Below are 16,610 nucleotides of genomic sequence, written 5' to 3'. Positions count from 1 at the left end.
GCCTGAAACCCTACGCTATACCCACGATATTTCCTGAGTATCCTAAACATGCACCTTACTTTTCGTGAGTACCAAGGGGAAAAAACAAGAAAAAAGGAGCAGTAGTGCTTTGATCTACTATACTGTTATGTTGTACGAAAGATCACTGCCCAAAATTTTTGACCACAGTGTGCAGGCTTCCTTTGCGTAAGTAAAGCTGAAGCTAGTACCGACGCTGCTTCACTATCGCACTACGCATTTTGACAATGGAGGCCTTGTCTATCTTAGTCAGACCTTGTCAGACCTTGTCAATCGCTGTGAAGGCCGAGGAAGATGCTTTTACTGTGTTCTTTAGCAAAAACAAGTTACACGTAGCGAGTCTAGCTGATTTTTCAGGTCAGCTGCAGAGACTGGCCTTTCCCCAACTAGGGTGCCCAGAGCATATGAAAAAGCAGCTTTGACAACACTTGTGAAGTTCTACGTTTTCTTGAGGTTTCGGTTTTTTTTTTTTTTTTTTTTTGTAAAAGGCATCAACAAAGAGAGGGAAGCGCAAAGGCAACGGCAGAAGCTCTTTAAACTGCGTCACTGCCACTAGATCTATCTTCTTCATGTATGTGTGCATTATATCATCTAGGGCTGTCTTATTATGCCCGCGTTTGGCTGTTACGCGAGAATAAAATATTTGTTACGCTTAAATGAAAGATCTGTTTCCCATTTTCGTTCACTTATATCAGACATAAGAAATCTACACGTGTTTACCAGGTATTAAAAATGTATAGTACACTGAACACCGCGTGCAGTCCATCTTACAGGCAAAATTTTTACTTATTATCCTATCCTTGCATATGTGGCCCAATGGGCATTATAGGGAGATGGGTACATGGTTTACAAACAATAAAAAAACATTCAAACTTATGAGGACAACAATACAATAATAGGCAGAAATAGCAGCAAATAAAAAGGACAGCGAAATTCATGTCATTTCAAAAGATGATCGGTTACAGCGGTTTTCAATGATTATGGATTATTATAACATCAATAGAACAGTAACGTAACCTTAGAATTCCTTTACTTTATTAGAATGAAAAATGTAACCTAAAACATACCCTTAAAAAAATTACGCTGCCATCATGGCTAGAATAAAAAAACAAGTGTCCTCAGCTATCGCCGAAGAGGCACGTACGAAGGCGAACGCCTTGTAATGCCTACTGTAATTCCCCTTAATGCACCCTAATCATCCTTAATTAATACACCTTAATCCCCCTAATTCAACCTAATCCCCCTTAATCCAATCACTATAATCAATAATTAAATTTGCTAATCATTTAGCATCTCTTATACACGGCTGGACATGCTTTGGTTCGTTTCTGGCCTTCCTTGGATCGTGTGATATGTTCTGTACATCGCAACACGGCCTTGGAACATGGAGATCTGAGGAATTTGCCTTAATTAAGAATTACGTTTTGTCTTCGCCGGCATAGAAACACATCAGGTTCCCCGCTCGAAGCCGAGCTGAGATAGCCCACGCTTTTCACACAAGCGACAAGCGCTGGAGAAGCCTGTTGTAATCAAAACAAACCCTGATTTATAAATCAGCTGCCCACATTTGAACTGTGCTGCTGCTACGGCTTAATAAAAACAAAAAGCGCAACAGCCCGCTTGCCAATGCTGTGGAAACACGGCGGGCTACGAAGACCGGATGGTGCCGCGGCACCCACCTAAAGTCCCTTCACGGATTGATGGATGGATATTATGAGCGTCCCCTTTGGAACGGGGCGGTGGGTTGCGCCACCAAGCCCTTGCTACTACACTCTTAGGCAAAGTTACACCCTTTGGCTTGCCCCTTCTGCCACACAACAATAATCGTTATCTGCCTTGATGCGTTTCCTTTCTTTAACGCTGCGAGCCCGGAACTTTCCATTAACGAACGGCACGCGCTTTATCAGAAGGGGCACTCCAAAGGGTGTAAACCGTTCTATGCTGATAACGCGCGTGCCGTTCGTTACTGGAAAGTTCCGGGCTCGCAGCGTTAAAGAAAGGAAACGCATCAAGGCAGATAACAATTGTTGTTGTGTGGCAGAAGGGGCAAGCCAAAGGGTGTAACTTTGCCTAAGAGTGTATACGCCTAATATCCTACCTAGGTTAAACAATGAAAAAGAGAAAAAAAAACGCTCTGAACTACCACGCCCAAATTTTCTGATCCCCTATTGCGAACTGTGCTTTTGTACGTCTCCGTCTTTTGTCGTTTCCCTACTTTTCTTCCACCAATCCTCCAGTCGCCTCTTACTAATGTCTATTGCGGACATGTTTGCTTTGCCACTGCTCCCTCTGAACCCAAGGGCTTCAAGGAGGCCAGTGGTGCCTAAATCGACCGCTGGGTAGACGTCTTCACATTCTAATAAAACATGCTCCGTAGTTTCCCTAGCTTTACCGCAGCAAGCACATGCTTCTTCTTCCTTCTTATATCTCGCTTTATAGGTGCGTGTTCTAAAGGGACCCTGAAACGCTTTTGACGATTTTCTACAAACGTACTGAGTCGTTAGAGTAGGTCGTTCTGATCATTAATTGACACATCTAAGTGCTCCGCGTAAAGCGTGTAATTTATTATAAGGTTTTAAAAATGCACATCGCTGCCGATCGCAGCGCACTGCTCGGTGGACTTTTAAGCCGCCCCTACCCATATGACCGAAATCATCCATATGACGTCAGTGGGGCGAGTTATCTGATTGGCTGATCAGGGCGCGTGATCGATAATTTTTCCAACTTTATGGTAAACAAATGATCTTCGTATTAGTTGGAATGTTAGTTAATTTGTTTTTATAAAAGGAAAGTAACATAAAGAGAATGCACAAGAACAATTTTTCAGTACACCCAGGCACTTCCGGCAAACAGCAATGGTCGTCTGCTTGTATACAACGTACCCCATTTTGACGAGAGCTCCACGGTCAGAGTCGGTCTCAGTCTTTTCGCGAGCACTATGATTCGACTTTGTTGCCTTGTGGACTGCAAAAATAGTGACTGGCAATATGTCAAGCTGTGACATCGTGTCCCTCTGCAAGGCAGCGTACGAGCGAACTGGCTGCTGCGCATCGGACTGCCGCTATCCGATCGGCGCCAGGATTTGTGCGTTTGTGGCCGTCACTTTACACCGGAAGATTACTAACGCAATAGCGTTTCGCGAGTCCGGTATTAAGGCAAACGCAAGCGCAAGGGGACAGGGTCTGGCCGCTTGACTGTGCCGTAACGGGATGAGCCATGAGATGAGCAGAAGGGCAAATGTGAATGGTCTAAAGCCCCTCAATCTCCCAAAGTAGCGCCATTCACTTCCCTCCTCCTCCGCTCGGCGCGGCCTCGACGGTGGCGCCGCCGGTGGTGGGCCTGCCGTAGCAGACGACGGCGAACACGCTACGGGAGAAAATCCGCAGAAAAGTTCGTTCGAGCCCTGCGGAGCAGTTTTTTCAATCGAGATATTTCTTCGTCAGTCGGTAACTGGCCTTTAGAATTTCGTGTTGGAATTGCGGAAGAAATAGAGAAAAGGACCATTATTCAAGGCGTATTTAAGGCGTAAAGCGCGCGACGTTGAGAGTTCGCGTTGCTGAAACACGACGCAAGCACGCGGTGTACTCAAACACGCGCGTAATTACCAAAGTTTCAGGTGTTGACAGCGTGAAAATATGTGTACGTGGTTTCGTAGGTTCATTTACGTACCTGCAGGATACTTTTGTTCGGCCGGCGCGTGAGAGATTGCTGACCGCACACAGCCGGAATGGCTGTCTGCGGTCAGCAATGCCTGGCAACAGGGCCGTTTTTTTCATTGCAGGGTGCTTTGGTAATATAACGATAAATTGTTCTTTTTTACAAGTACTGTTCCAGGAGGGCACATGTAATGGCTAACGGAGGCCTCTGAAGAGCACGTGACAATAAAATAACACAGGTGTCGCAGGGAATGTTCGCATACAAAATTGGCTGTCCGCGATCTTATACCCGCTTGGCATACACAGGCTTCGGCGAGCCCCATCCAGCCCAGGTTCTAGCTTTGGTGTTCCTGTTGCCGCTTTGGTTCCCTGGAGGCGCCGTCAATAATACGAAATAATGACAAAGTGTTACAGCTAGTAAACAAAATTTATTGAAGAAATACAATCGCGCCGAGGCGCCAACTTCTAAAGCAGCGCTAGCGCGCCCGCGCGAGTATATGAAACGCCAACGAGGAATTTACCGGCCCACGTACGACCCTACGATCAAAGAGCACGTTAAACATCCCCAGGCGAGCTAGATAAAGTTATCCGGAGCCATCCACTACGACCTGCATCCTAGCTTTAGTCGCTTCGGAACGTTAAAAACGTTAATCACCACAAACCAAATCAATACATGCGGGCGTACATTCGAAGCTGAAAGACTGCATCGTAAGTCATATTGAGCCTTGCAAAAGCGTCGAGAATGTGCTAACTTCTGGTGGAGCTCAAAACACACTCTGAATAAAGTCGCTTTTATGTCACAGGCCAGCTGCAGATGCGTGCATTTCACCGCAAGACGAAACTACATGAAACAAAGAGAGCACATTCGAAAGAAAAAGTCAAACAACGCGCTAAAAACCACGCAGAGAATGAACACACACTTTTTCGAAGCGGAAGGCGTGAACTAGGCTCGAAATAAGAGGTTGTGAGTAGCCGTGGCCCTTCTTCACTACGCCGTGCGTTCTTTGCCACTTCCTCGAAGTCAGCCCGTTCGATCCAGCGAATCCACACTTCTTGCGTTGCGCCCGCCGGACGGCAAAGCAAAAAGCTTTTTGCCCTCGCTGTGTCTGTTGTGGCAACCGAAGGCGCAGCAGCATGGCATCGCAATTAAGTTCTCGGCCCTACACATTCTATTATGCTAACGCACTCCGTCAGTCCGCCTGCCGTACTTTCGTCGCGCAGGCCCAACAATGGAGGTCGGCGCGCGCTGGAAAGAAAAAAAATATACAAAAGCGCGGCGCCTGCTTCGCGCTGGAAAGAAAAAATATACAAAAGCGCGGCGCCTACTTTCACGTGACACAGATTGGCCAATGGGGGAGCGGAGGAGGCTGGGGCGACAGGAAGCGTGGAGGAGGACGCGCCAGGGTGAGCGGGGTGGCGGAAAGATCTAAGAATGGCGCTACTTTTGAAAAATTGAGGGGTTTTAGAATGGTCTGCACGGTGCAGCCACCTGGTGGCACAGAGCTCAACCATACACAGTAGCAGCAACGAAGTGTATTCTTCTTTGCTGCTGGTGTGTATTTTTCGCAGGAGTGTAATCATCAACACGTTGTTTTTATAAATGTTTAAAATGTTTTACACTTGGTTAGAGCAATATTAGCGCTTTGTTTGGCTGGTTAAGCGCTGCACCAACAAGTGTCTGGACCGTGCAGACCGATCAGGCCGCTCACGTACGTCTACGCTAAAGTTCCTTCATCAGCTTGAGTTTATGCCTCCAGTCATTTGCCGAAATGATCAGCTTGCCTGTGGTTACCGGAATACCAGACACATTCGGTGCTACGACAGATTGCTCACATGCGCACCCCAAAGTCACGTGGTACGGTTGGGCCAATAAACGCGTCGGCGGCGCGGGGAAAACGAATGCGGTACTCCGAAATTTTTCCAGTGATTCTACGTTTGACCGGTCTCGTTGTGTCTGAAGGTGGCGACTGGCGACGGCTGTTTCGGCGAGTGACGGCGGTGCGTTTGTCTTTTTGCAACTTCTCTGGCGAAGTCACCGCAGGCTTGGCCCCGTGCCGAGTGTTTCTTCGTTACCTTCAACTGTGTTGTGTAGTGATCACTACCCATGTGAGTGCCAACGAGATCTATCGACGCAGCTCGTACGGCGTGTGCTCCAGCTGCAAGTTGTCACATTCGCGACCACGTGCGGCGTTCTTGCGCCCGAGCTGTGCGTCTTGCGGATCGTGCGACGTAGTTTGACTTGCTTACTTCAAATCAAGGCAAGAACAGCTTCTCAACGTTATGTGCGACTACGGTTGATCACCGTTGATTATCGCAAGTGCATATATATCGTGTCTGGCTGTGACGTGTCCTGAATCTGAGAAAACATGCCTCGTTGCTTTGTGACTAGTTGCCGAAGTGGCTACGATTCGACGAAATCCACGGCTGAAAAAAGACATTTTTTTAAGCCACCCGCTGACAAGGTCCGCCTTCAACAGTGGCGAAGGGCTATACCCAGATCGGATAAGGAGCTGTCCAGCTCGTGCGCCGTTTGCGACCTCCACTTTCACGAGGAAGATATTGCGAAGGACTTCATTCACAAAGTTCACGGTGACGTAGTTGTCATACCGCGTAACAAGTGGGCTCTTAAGGAAGATGCCGTGCCGCGCATTTTTCCCAATTGCCCTAATGTTTTCGCGCTGGTTGGAGCCAGCGCGAAAACGCAAGGCTCCAACCGTGCGTGCACCGTCTCGGCCTAAGCGTCAGAAAGGGCAAAAAAGAACGACAAAGAGGCTTCTACGTCGAACTTCTGCGTTTCTAGAGAAAGCAGTGGTGACATTGACAGCAATGTTGTGCAGGTGAATAACTTACAGCTTTTCAATGAGTTGTGTGGCATGGCAGCAGCAGGCCAACGGTTGCAGGGTTGGTTACTTGAGGTGGTTGGCACTACAATCGTGGTGTACAAGCTGGTAATGAGAGAAGACCTTCCATCAATCTACAGGGCTGTGTTAGTGTCGAGAGACATGACCGCCTCTGTCAGTGCCAAGGGGCAATGTGTGCAATCGGCTGTGTATGCTTCTGATGCGAGCATTGAACTGAAATCATGTGACGACCTAAAGTTGCTACTTTCATGTATCGAAAGGCTGAATTTTTTTGAAGGTTGCCCTGCTGATAATTACCCCTGTGTCTTGTCATCAGCTGTGGCCATTAAAAATGGTGAAACATGGCATCGCAAATCATGCACAATTCTGTCTCTAACTGCAACATGCCACGAATGCCGGAGTTTGCACAAGCTCTTTTCGCGGCGTCTCAAGACAAGCAACAGGTTGAAATATATAGGAGCACTAAAGTGAAGTCCCTGCGTCGAAAGGCATTAAGAGCAACTTTCAAGGAAGGCTGCATGAAACATCCTACAGCTAAGTTGTTGAGTGTGATGAAACTTGTCAATGATGTAATTTCTGTCACATTAGATGAGGCTGGTGCCTGCGAAAACATCTTCTGGAAGGTGCTAGAACAGCTCGATAAGTGCAGCCTTGCTCGCTTGGGCTGTGCAGATCACATGTCAGATATTGAACTTTGTCATTGTGACAAGGATGCACTTTTTCTCCAGAGATTTTAACCATCAGTTACAAAGCAAGGAAAAGCTGGCTATAGCAAACAAAAAAGCGCGTCTCTTGTAACTCTGGCTCTTGGAAAATGGATCCCAGTTGATTTTTATTGCATTGATTCAATAAATTGTTTTCAATTTGGCTTTTGTTCTCGTCATTTTTCGCGTTTTATAGCCTTAAGAACGGCGAGCTTTCACTGAAGTACTTGAGTATCTTGCATTTAATAAACGCGTATCCTAGCATTAAGTGTTCTGGAACAAAGGGTGGTTCTAAGCTTTAGGTTTCAGTATTCTCGGCAGCATCAGATACCTATTTTACGTGGCTCGCCGCTAACATGTGATTTTACGCAAAACTGAATTAAAAAGAACAGGAAACCGATGAATCCTCGCAGCTCAATAGACGAGTCCCGCGCAGCAGTAGCTAGGTTCAGGCATCTCAGTAGCACCTCTGTCGGGTGGCATCGCTCTAATAACTCAAACGATATTCTAGTAGCGAAGTGGAAATAACGTTTGCTCACTATCTCGAAAATAACTCCCATTACACATGACTAACTGCGTAAATTGCGTTGAACGAAGCGCGCAGGCTCCGTAACGATGATGCGACCGGGCCAATGTAGAGTGACTGTATATGCTACCAAAGGTAGCAGAGTTGCGCGTAGGTCCGCCATCTTGCCTGGGAAGCAACCAAATCTATGCGGCGAAGCCGTACTCAGTTTTTGCAGGCGACATGCCTACCGTGTCGTCGATCGACCGCGGACGCTTTTGCATCGCTTGTGGAATGCTTTTCCGCCTAATCGCAAACAAAGTGCATCGAAATAGCTGACTGAAAAAATCGTCAAGAAAAAGGCGCCGAGATCGGCCCCCACCGAAGCTTAGGCCAAGCGTATCCGCCGAGTCCGTCTGCACGTTCTCCGCGTCTAGGCTCGGGAATAAAGAAGTCTAACAAGGATAAATCACCATATTTCAGCTTTCGCATCAGTGTTCTTAAATAAACCATTTTTTCATGTTTACAGTGCCAGCACAAGTAGCGATGAGCGCCGACGTGACGCGTCATAAACACAGGTATATATGTGCTGTCGCCGAAGGCTCACAGCCCTAGCCTGCGCTTTTGTGACGAAGATCTATGAATAGACAGACGTGTCAACTGAAAGGCATCACTGAACTAAGGAAACGTTGCATATCCTTCGCGTGAAGAACAAGAAACGGCTATCCAAATCGGTAGTAACGGCCCGTACAGCGTCCCGGGTCGGCGGTTCATTTAGGACTCTTTTCGAAGTTAAAATGCCAATCGCAAGTGAAAATTGGTGTTGTGGCACTCCCGAGCATGCTACTGCATATGGACAGCAAAATTTTGTTTGTGGTACAGGCGCGAGGTTTAGTTGCTGGGCGATAGCGCATCTACCATGACTGAGCGAGACGCATCTCTGTGAAACTGCTTCTCGGTCCTTGACCTGAAAATTATGCGCCTACGTTCGGCTCCTGGCGTGGCGTAGTGGTTAAGTACCGGGCTTGGGATTTGTAGGTCCGACGATCAAAATCCTGTTCGGAGCTTATTTGTTTTTTCTTTATTTTTATTGCACCAAAACGCTCTCTGTTCTAAAAAATATATATATGCGGTGTCCAGGCACCACGTATTTAACGCACTAGAGCTGTTTTCGCACCAGTACCCAGCGCCTGCCAGTTCGCCACGCCTGCCCAGCGCTCCAGCATCGAGCGCGCGGCACTGGGCGCATAATCCGGCGCTGCACTGGACTACAGAGCTTCCTACAACTCTATGCACTGGATACTGGGTTTTGCAATAGGCATACCTGCTTATGTGCCAAAACTCTCAACGTGTAGGCAGACTTAGATATTACTGGTGAATCAATGACCAACCATTAGTATTTCGACTCTGGTACCCCATTAAATTTGGTGTAGAAACGTACCCACCTACTAGCAGGCACTGGATATCAGCCACACCTGCAAGTGCCACTTCATTATGTGCCTTTTAACTGCAGGGATTCCAAAAGTAACCTTCTGTGGGAGTGTAGTGAAAGTTTTTCTCTCACAGGATTGACATAGCTACATTACGGGTAATATTGCAAAACACAGTTAGGCCCTTACCGTATGGTAAATAACGACATTAATTCCTCGTTCATCCTGCTTCACATAAGCAGTAGTAGGTGAAATATCTTTACTTGGTAGTGTAACCTCTTTTAAGTTCAGAAACAACAACCCAAGCAGTGCATTATCATGAAAATGTGAGCTGGCTTTTTTATGACAGTTCTGTGAAAGCAGTGTGGTGCATGGGATTCAATTGGATCGAATAAAAAGCTTTTCCGCTTTCAGAGTGATTCGTGCAGTCGGGAGCAGAGCACCCGGTCATTATATCATCCCCGTGGGACTGCGCGGACACTGCGATGAACCAACTGTTAGATGCGCTGCGCACGTTGTGTTGTTACTCCGTAGCTAACCCGCACGCGAACAGCGAACGCCAAAATCGGCCGGATTAGCTTTGAATTTGACTGGCAATAACTTGTGTGAATCCAGTTCGCTGCAGCGGCGGCGTCGGGAAATAAAAAAATTCGCCTGGGCATCTGCTTCTCCGCAATGCACGGTTGCTTGCCTACAACGTGATGACGTTCTGCCAATAGAGGGGCTAGCGGCGTGATAATACAGACGCGCAACTCTGCTACCTTTGGTAGCATATACGGTAACTCTAGGCCAATGGTGTCAGAAGCGCCATCTCGCGAGCGGGAACCGAAGGGGGCCACATTTGCCGCCGCATCCCGGTGGAGTTTGCAAACTGAAAGAAGTAATCTAGTAACGGTGCCCATAACCCCCCTTGCTCATGTCGGTGACAATTTGTACTGAACCACTTTTCGCCCGAAGCTTCGCGACCTATTTGGATCGACCTTGGCCTGCCTCGCAAAGCTAGCGGTTACGGCGCCAGTCTTAATTGCTGCGCTATGGTTTCGGAAGTATTAGTTGGCCGGAAGACATTCCATACTTCTCTGGTTAGACACAACAAATTGATGTTACTTCGCCACAGCAGTCAATGGAGAAGAAAGCTTAATCGCATCAGCTGACTCGGGCAAGCAAAGGTTTGAGTGCTCCGCTGCTTGATCCGTAACAACCCTGGATACAGTCCTCATCCACATGCGCATTTTTAAAAACACACAGGCGGCTTAGCCGCGCGTGCTGCGCCGGGAGTATGCGCACACAACTCGTATTACAAGGCAGCTTCCCTGCCACATAATTCTTGGCAATGAATGGAAACTATTTACCTTTCGTATCGTTCGCTTGGTGTGGTGGCATTGGAAGGAGCTTGGCGGTGGTATTGCGAAGTAAAAATCGTTGGTACATATGCCGGATGGTGCATGCTATTGCTCATTTTGTTTCCGACGAAATGCCGACTGCAGATTCTGCTGTTTGGTACTGGCGGCCACGGCTGACCGTCTTCACTATCGAATAAACCAAGCACACACGCGAAATTCGATTTAGAAACCAGCCTGACACCGCTTGACAGGGCGACAAGACGGGAACTTACTCCGCTCGCTTGACTGCTTGGATCCAACGCCGCCTCCGTTCTTGTTCGTAGGGTTTAGATGGAAAGACGCAGGATACATCCTCCCTCATTCCGATGTAGTTGCGACACTTGTATACGCAACAGTACCATCGGCGCCCTTTTGTTTTCCTTCGACTTTCAGCGCACGGAACGCCGCTACCAGTAGCAATTCTCGCCCGCGGGAGCGGCTGCATTGTGTACGTTCCGACTGCCAGGGTGGCGCTGCAGGCGTCGTGAAAACTCCAGCGCTGGTTCCCCATAGAGATTTATACAGTACCAGTGGCACTCGAGACGATAATGGAACAGGGAATAGTATAGAGGAATTTGACATCCCACAAGTAACGCCGGAAGAAGTAAAGAAAGCCTTGGGAGCAATGCAAAGGGGGAAGGCAGCTGGGGAGGATCAGGTAACAGCAGATTTGTTGAAGGATGGTGGGCAGATTGTTCTAGAAAAACTGGCCACCCTGTATACGCAATGCCTCATGACCTCGAGCGTACCAGAATCTTGGAAAAACGCCAACGTAATCTTAATCCATAAGAAAGGGGATGCCAATGACTTGAAAAATTACAGACCGATCAGCTTACTGTCCGTTGCCTACAAAGTATTTACTAAGGTAATCGCAAATAGAATCCCCCTCTGACACATTTGATGCCACTCGGAAAGTTTTGTGCCACTTGCTATGTTCATTATGTGTGAATGCTCACCTCACTTTCCTTTTACTAGCCCTTTCTGGGGACATTGAACTTAACCCCGGTCCTGTTAATGACATTCCCACTCCAATATCCCTTGAATCTATTGCTAGCGCTCTATCCCGTTTAGAAACCTCTCAGAACACCGTTCTGTCTGAGCTCGCTCTAATTTGCGCTACACAGGCCACTATTGAAAACCAGGTCAGCCGTCTATCCACCCGTGTCGACGCCCTTGAGAAAATTGTAGACGTTCATAAATCAAGTCACTCGATACCTGCATTGACAATCCTGAAATAATTAAACTCACTTCACAAATAAACAACCTCGTACAGAAATGCGATGACTCTGAAAACCGCCTTCGCCGGGACAACCTACTTTTTTCGGTGTTGAGGATGCGCATGATGAAACTTGGGAGCAATCACAGTCTCGCATTATTTCACTGTGTGCAGATAAACTTCTAAATTCCATCACCAAAAATGACATAGAATGCGCACACAGGCTTGGCCGTTTCCAGGCCGGTAAACACCGACCAATTATAGTGAAACTTGCGCGGTACAAAGATAAGTGTAGCATTCTGTCTGCCAGGCCAAAGCTTAAAGGTATGCCAATTTCTATCAGGGAAGATTTTTCATTGCGCGTCCGGCTTGCAAGGAAAAGGTTGTACGCCTATGTGAAACAAAACAACGCCTCCACTTTCAAGATACGCTTCAATAAACTTCAGATGAATGATAGGCAGTTTTTTTATGACGTGCAATTGGACTCGGTTTTACAAGTTAAAACCTAGCCATCACTTCAGGCTTGCCCAGCACTTTCCTTGCCCTCCCAGCCGCTAGTAAACCCTGTTGACACATCACGCAATCGCATACTATCTGTTATACTGGCTAATGTTCGCAGTTACATGTCAAAAAAAGATACCATTGAGGCCCTTCTCGACGTCAATAATACAGACATGGCCATTTTCACCGAGTCTTGGTTAACCCCTGACATAGATAGCACTGAGCTACTGCATGCAGATTCCCCCTACACTGTTTACAGACGCGATAGGAGGGAACGAAGGGGTGGTGGCGTTCTTGTCTTCACGAAAAACAGCATTCCTTGTTACCAGCTCCCGAACAATTGTACTCACAAAATTCTTTGTGTGCACATATCCATGCCTACATACACATGCATACTCATATCTTGTTATCGCCCACCCGATTGTGATCCTTTATCGAAGAACTTAACACTGTCATTTTAGATGCAACCTCTCAATTCCCACGTGCCAACTATATTATTTGTGGCGATTTTAACTTTCCGGACATAAACTAGGACAATCTAACAGCATCATCCCGCCAGTCAAAAGATTTCCTTGATTTAGCCGTAAACTTCAACCTTACACAAACAGTAAACTTACCTACACGTGGCTCAAACACCCTTGACCTGGTCCTCACTTCTCAACCCGAATACATCCAGTCGATAGCATGTGTCAATGGGCTGAGCGATCACAGTATTGTCCTTTTCAATTTGAATATCCCAGTTCCAGTCAAACAGCGTTCAATAAAACTCGTACGGGACTACAAAAAAGCTGACTTTTCCAAAATTAACAGTGAACTGAATATTTTTTTTGAATACCTCAAGGAAACTGCCTTCAGAAGGTCTGTTGATGGAAACTGGCTGTTGTACAAGCGAAAGCTACTCAGCTTAATCAATAATCATGTACCCCTTGTTTGCATTCGTGGTGTCATGGGAAAGCCTTGGTAAACCAACTAAAAAAACTAGCACAAAAGAAAAAGCGACTTTTCAGAGTGGCAAAAAAATGTGGTTCTGCCCCGAAATGGAAGAAGTATTTCACCTACCTGCGCGAGTACAACAGCCTTCTGAAGCTTTGTAAGAAAAAATTTTATCGCCAGGATCTTCTCAACATCATCCGTGTAAACACGAAAATATTTTGGAAAATACTCGCACCAAGTAGAAATCAGTCGCATAACATTACCATAACTAATCCTAATGGGTCCCATGTTCCAGTTGAAAAGCGTTCCGACGTCTTCAATTCATACTTCTCTTCCGTCTTCACTTGTGAATCTTCCACCAACATTCCTGTTTTACGAAGATTTTGCGGCACTGAAATGCCTCCCATTGATGTAACTGCTGAAGGTGTCGCAAGCCTAATCAATAAACTTAAGATATCTAGCTCCCCCGGACCTGACAACATACCGGTGAAGATACTAAAAGCCACTAACGTCATTTCTAGCCAGATATTACAAATAATTTTTACCCAGTCTATAAGCGAGGGTACTATGCCCAAAGACTGGAAACTAAGCAAAGTAACCCCCGTTTTTAAATATGGTAAGCGCTCCGACCCATCCAATTATCGCCCGATCTCACTTACATGTATTGCCTGTAAACTTTTAGAACATATTACATATTCCCAAATAGCGTCCCACCTCGACAGAAATTCTTTTTTCTTTAGCAAACAACATGGCTTTCATCCATGCTTATTTATTTATTTATTTATTTATACATACTGCAGCCCCTTTATGGGGCTATTGCAGGAGTGGGTTAGACAAAAAGAAGTCATACAAAATAACAAGTAAACAATAACATATTAAAAATTCACAAGAAATAAGGCAGATGACACAAATGAAACTCAAAATAACAGCAACACTGAGAGTCAGTACAAAAACGAGAATGAGTAAATACACTGTAACAACAAGAAAATACATAAAATCAGGTGTGGTTAACTTTTAACAGGAAATCGTTTAATGGCAGTGACCTAATTGTTCCGGGAATTAAGTTCCAGAATTCAATAGTACGTGGGAAAAAGCTGTACTTAAATTTATTAGATCGAGCAAAGTAAGGCTTAATATTAAGGCTATGGTGACTCCTACTTGACCGAGGAATGTCTGAAGGAATATATATGGGATGCGAGACACGATAAGAAAAATTGACGATGCCATGCAGAAACTTCAATGACTCAATGTGACGGCGTATGGATAAAGGGGTTAGGTTCAAAGAAGATAAGGCACGAGAGGGTGAAAAATAGTGATCATAGCGACGATATATGAACCTAATAGATTTTCGCTGTATGCTCTCCATGAGTTAATGTCGCACTGCTTATGAGGGTTCCAGACAGGGGAAGCATAATCAAGGATGGGGCGAATTAAAGTTTTATACATTAGTAACTTAGTTTCCTTTGGAGAATTGTTGAAATTGCGCCTCAAATACCCGAGCTTCCGGAGTGCTTTAGTGCAAATGAAATTAATGTGTTTTGACCAGGACATGTTAGTGGTAAATATGACGCCAAGATACTTGTATTCTGAGACCCTGTGCAAGGATAATTCGTTGAAAGTGTAATTGGTCAATGAAGGAGAGGCACTATTAGAAAATGAGGTTATCACAGTTTTAGTAAAATTTATTTTCATTTGCCAAGTGTTGCACCAGGTGCAGAAGCTGACAAATGAGGAATTTAGTTCAAGATGATCTTCTGGTGTGTTAATCACACGATACAAAACACAGTCGTCCGCATAAAGGCGTATGTGTGAAGTGACGTTTCGAGGTAAGTCATTAATGTATAGCAGAAATAGTAAAGGACCAAGAACCGACCCTTGGGGTACACCAGATGACACGTCAACAGAAGTAGAATTAGTTGAATTATAACATACGAATTGTGACCGATGAGAAAGGAAACTGGCAATCCAACTAACCAAGTGAGAATTTTTCAAGATCATGTTAAGCTTTGTTAAGCGATTAGAATGCAGTACAGTATCAAAAGAATTGAAAAAATCTATAAATATAGTGTCGACCTGGGTGCCGATATCAAGGGCGCAGAGGATGTTGTGTGAGAATTCAACTATTTGTGTTAAGGTGCTGAAACCTTTCCTAAAACCATGCTGAAAGTTAGAAAGCATGTTATTAGATTCCAGAAATTCCACTATATGTTTGTGAATTATGTGCTCCAGCATCTTACATGAATATGATGTTAATGAAATAGGTCTATAATTAGATAAGAGCTGCTTATTACCAGATTTGAATAATGGATGTACTTTGGCCAGCTTCCATGAGGATGGAACAATGCCGGCATTGAGGGACTTTTGAAAGATGATGATTAGGTAGCGAGCAGACCACAATGAATAACGAACGAGAAAAGAATTGGGTATACCATCAGGACCGGTTGATTTTTTAGTGTCTAACTGTAGTATTAGGTTCAGTACACCATGCTCATTAATCATGATATCAGTAATCAGAGTTGTCACTTTAGGAGGGTCAAAGGATGGAACTTCGTGGGTATCTGATGAAAACAGATTTAAAGTAGGCATTAAAAGCATCAGCTATTATTAACGGATCATCAGTTGTTTCATCATTGATGAATATAGATGCCGATGTAGACTCTGTTGGCAAGACAGAGTGGCAAAATTTGTGAGGATTAGTTTTTAGAACATTTCCTAACTGGACATTGAAAAAACGACTTTTTGCCGATTTCGTAATTACTCGCAGTTCTTCCTCTGCCCTACGAAACTTGATAGCACTATCAGGGTCTGATAAACGCTTCACGCGCCTGTGGCGTCCAACGCGCCGTGATACGTGAAGGATATCATGTGTCATCCAGGGTACTTTGAGGTTCTTTTTCTTTGTTTTTAGCGGAACAAAACGGTGCATGCAGTCACTGACAATAGTTTCAAATTTGCTGACTAGTTCGTTGATGTCACTCATGTGACTAATCGTGTGAAATGCATCGAAAGAAGAAGCAAGAAAATCGGTAATAGCAATATCGTCAGCGCGATGAAATCAGGAAATGTGGTGAAAGTTGACAGCGGCGCGAAAACAGGACAGTTAATAGTAACTGCCACAGCCTTGTGGTCCGAAATTCCATCAACAATACCAACAATGATTGGCGGTCAAATACCATGCTTTTCTGAAATAAAATTCAGTTGATAGTTAGCGCACGTCCTGTCGTCTTTCATGTCCCTGTCAATCCAGCGCTATGACTTCAATTGATGCAACAAACCAACTAGTCCAAAAATCTGCACTCCTGGGTCTCATGTCTTGTCATATGACGAGGCTCAAGACTACCTGCTGAGGGCACTCCAGCATGTCCATATACGTCACAGCCTCCACAACCAAACGGCATATAAAC

The sequence above is a fragment of the Dermacentor andersoni genome, chromosome 1 (genome assembly GCF_023375885.2).
Source record: "Dermacentor andersoni chromosome 1, qqDerAnde1_hic_scaffold, whole genome shotgun sequence".
NCBI lineage: Eukaryota > Metazoa > Arthropoda > Arachnida > Ixodida > Ixodidae > Dermacentor > Dermacentor andersoni.
The sequence above is the reverse complement of the archived record's forward strand: the minus strand, read 5'-3'. Positions refer to the sequence as shown.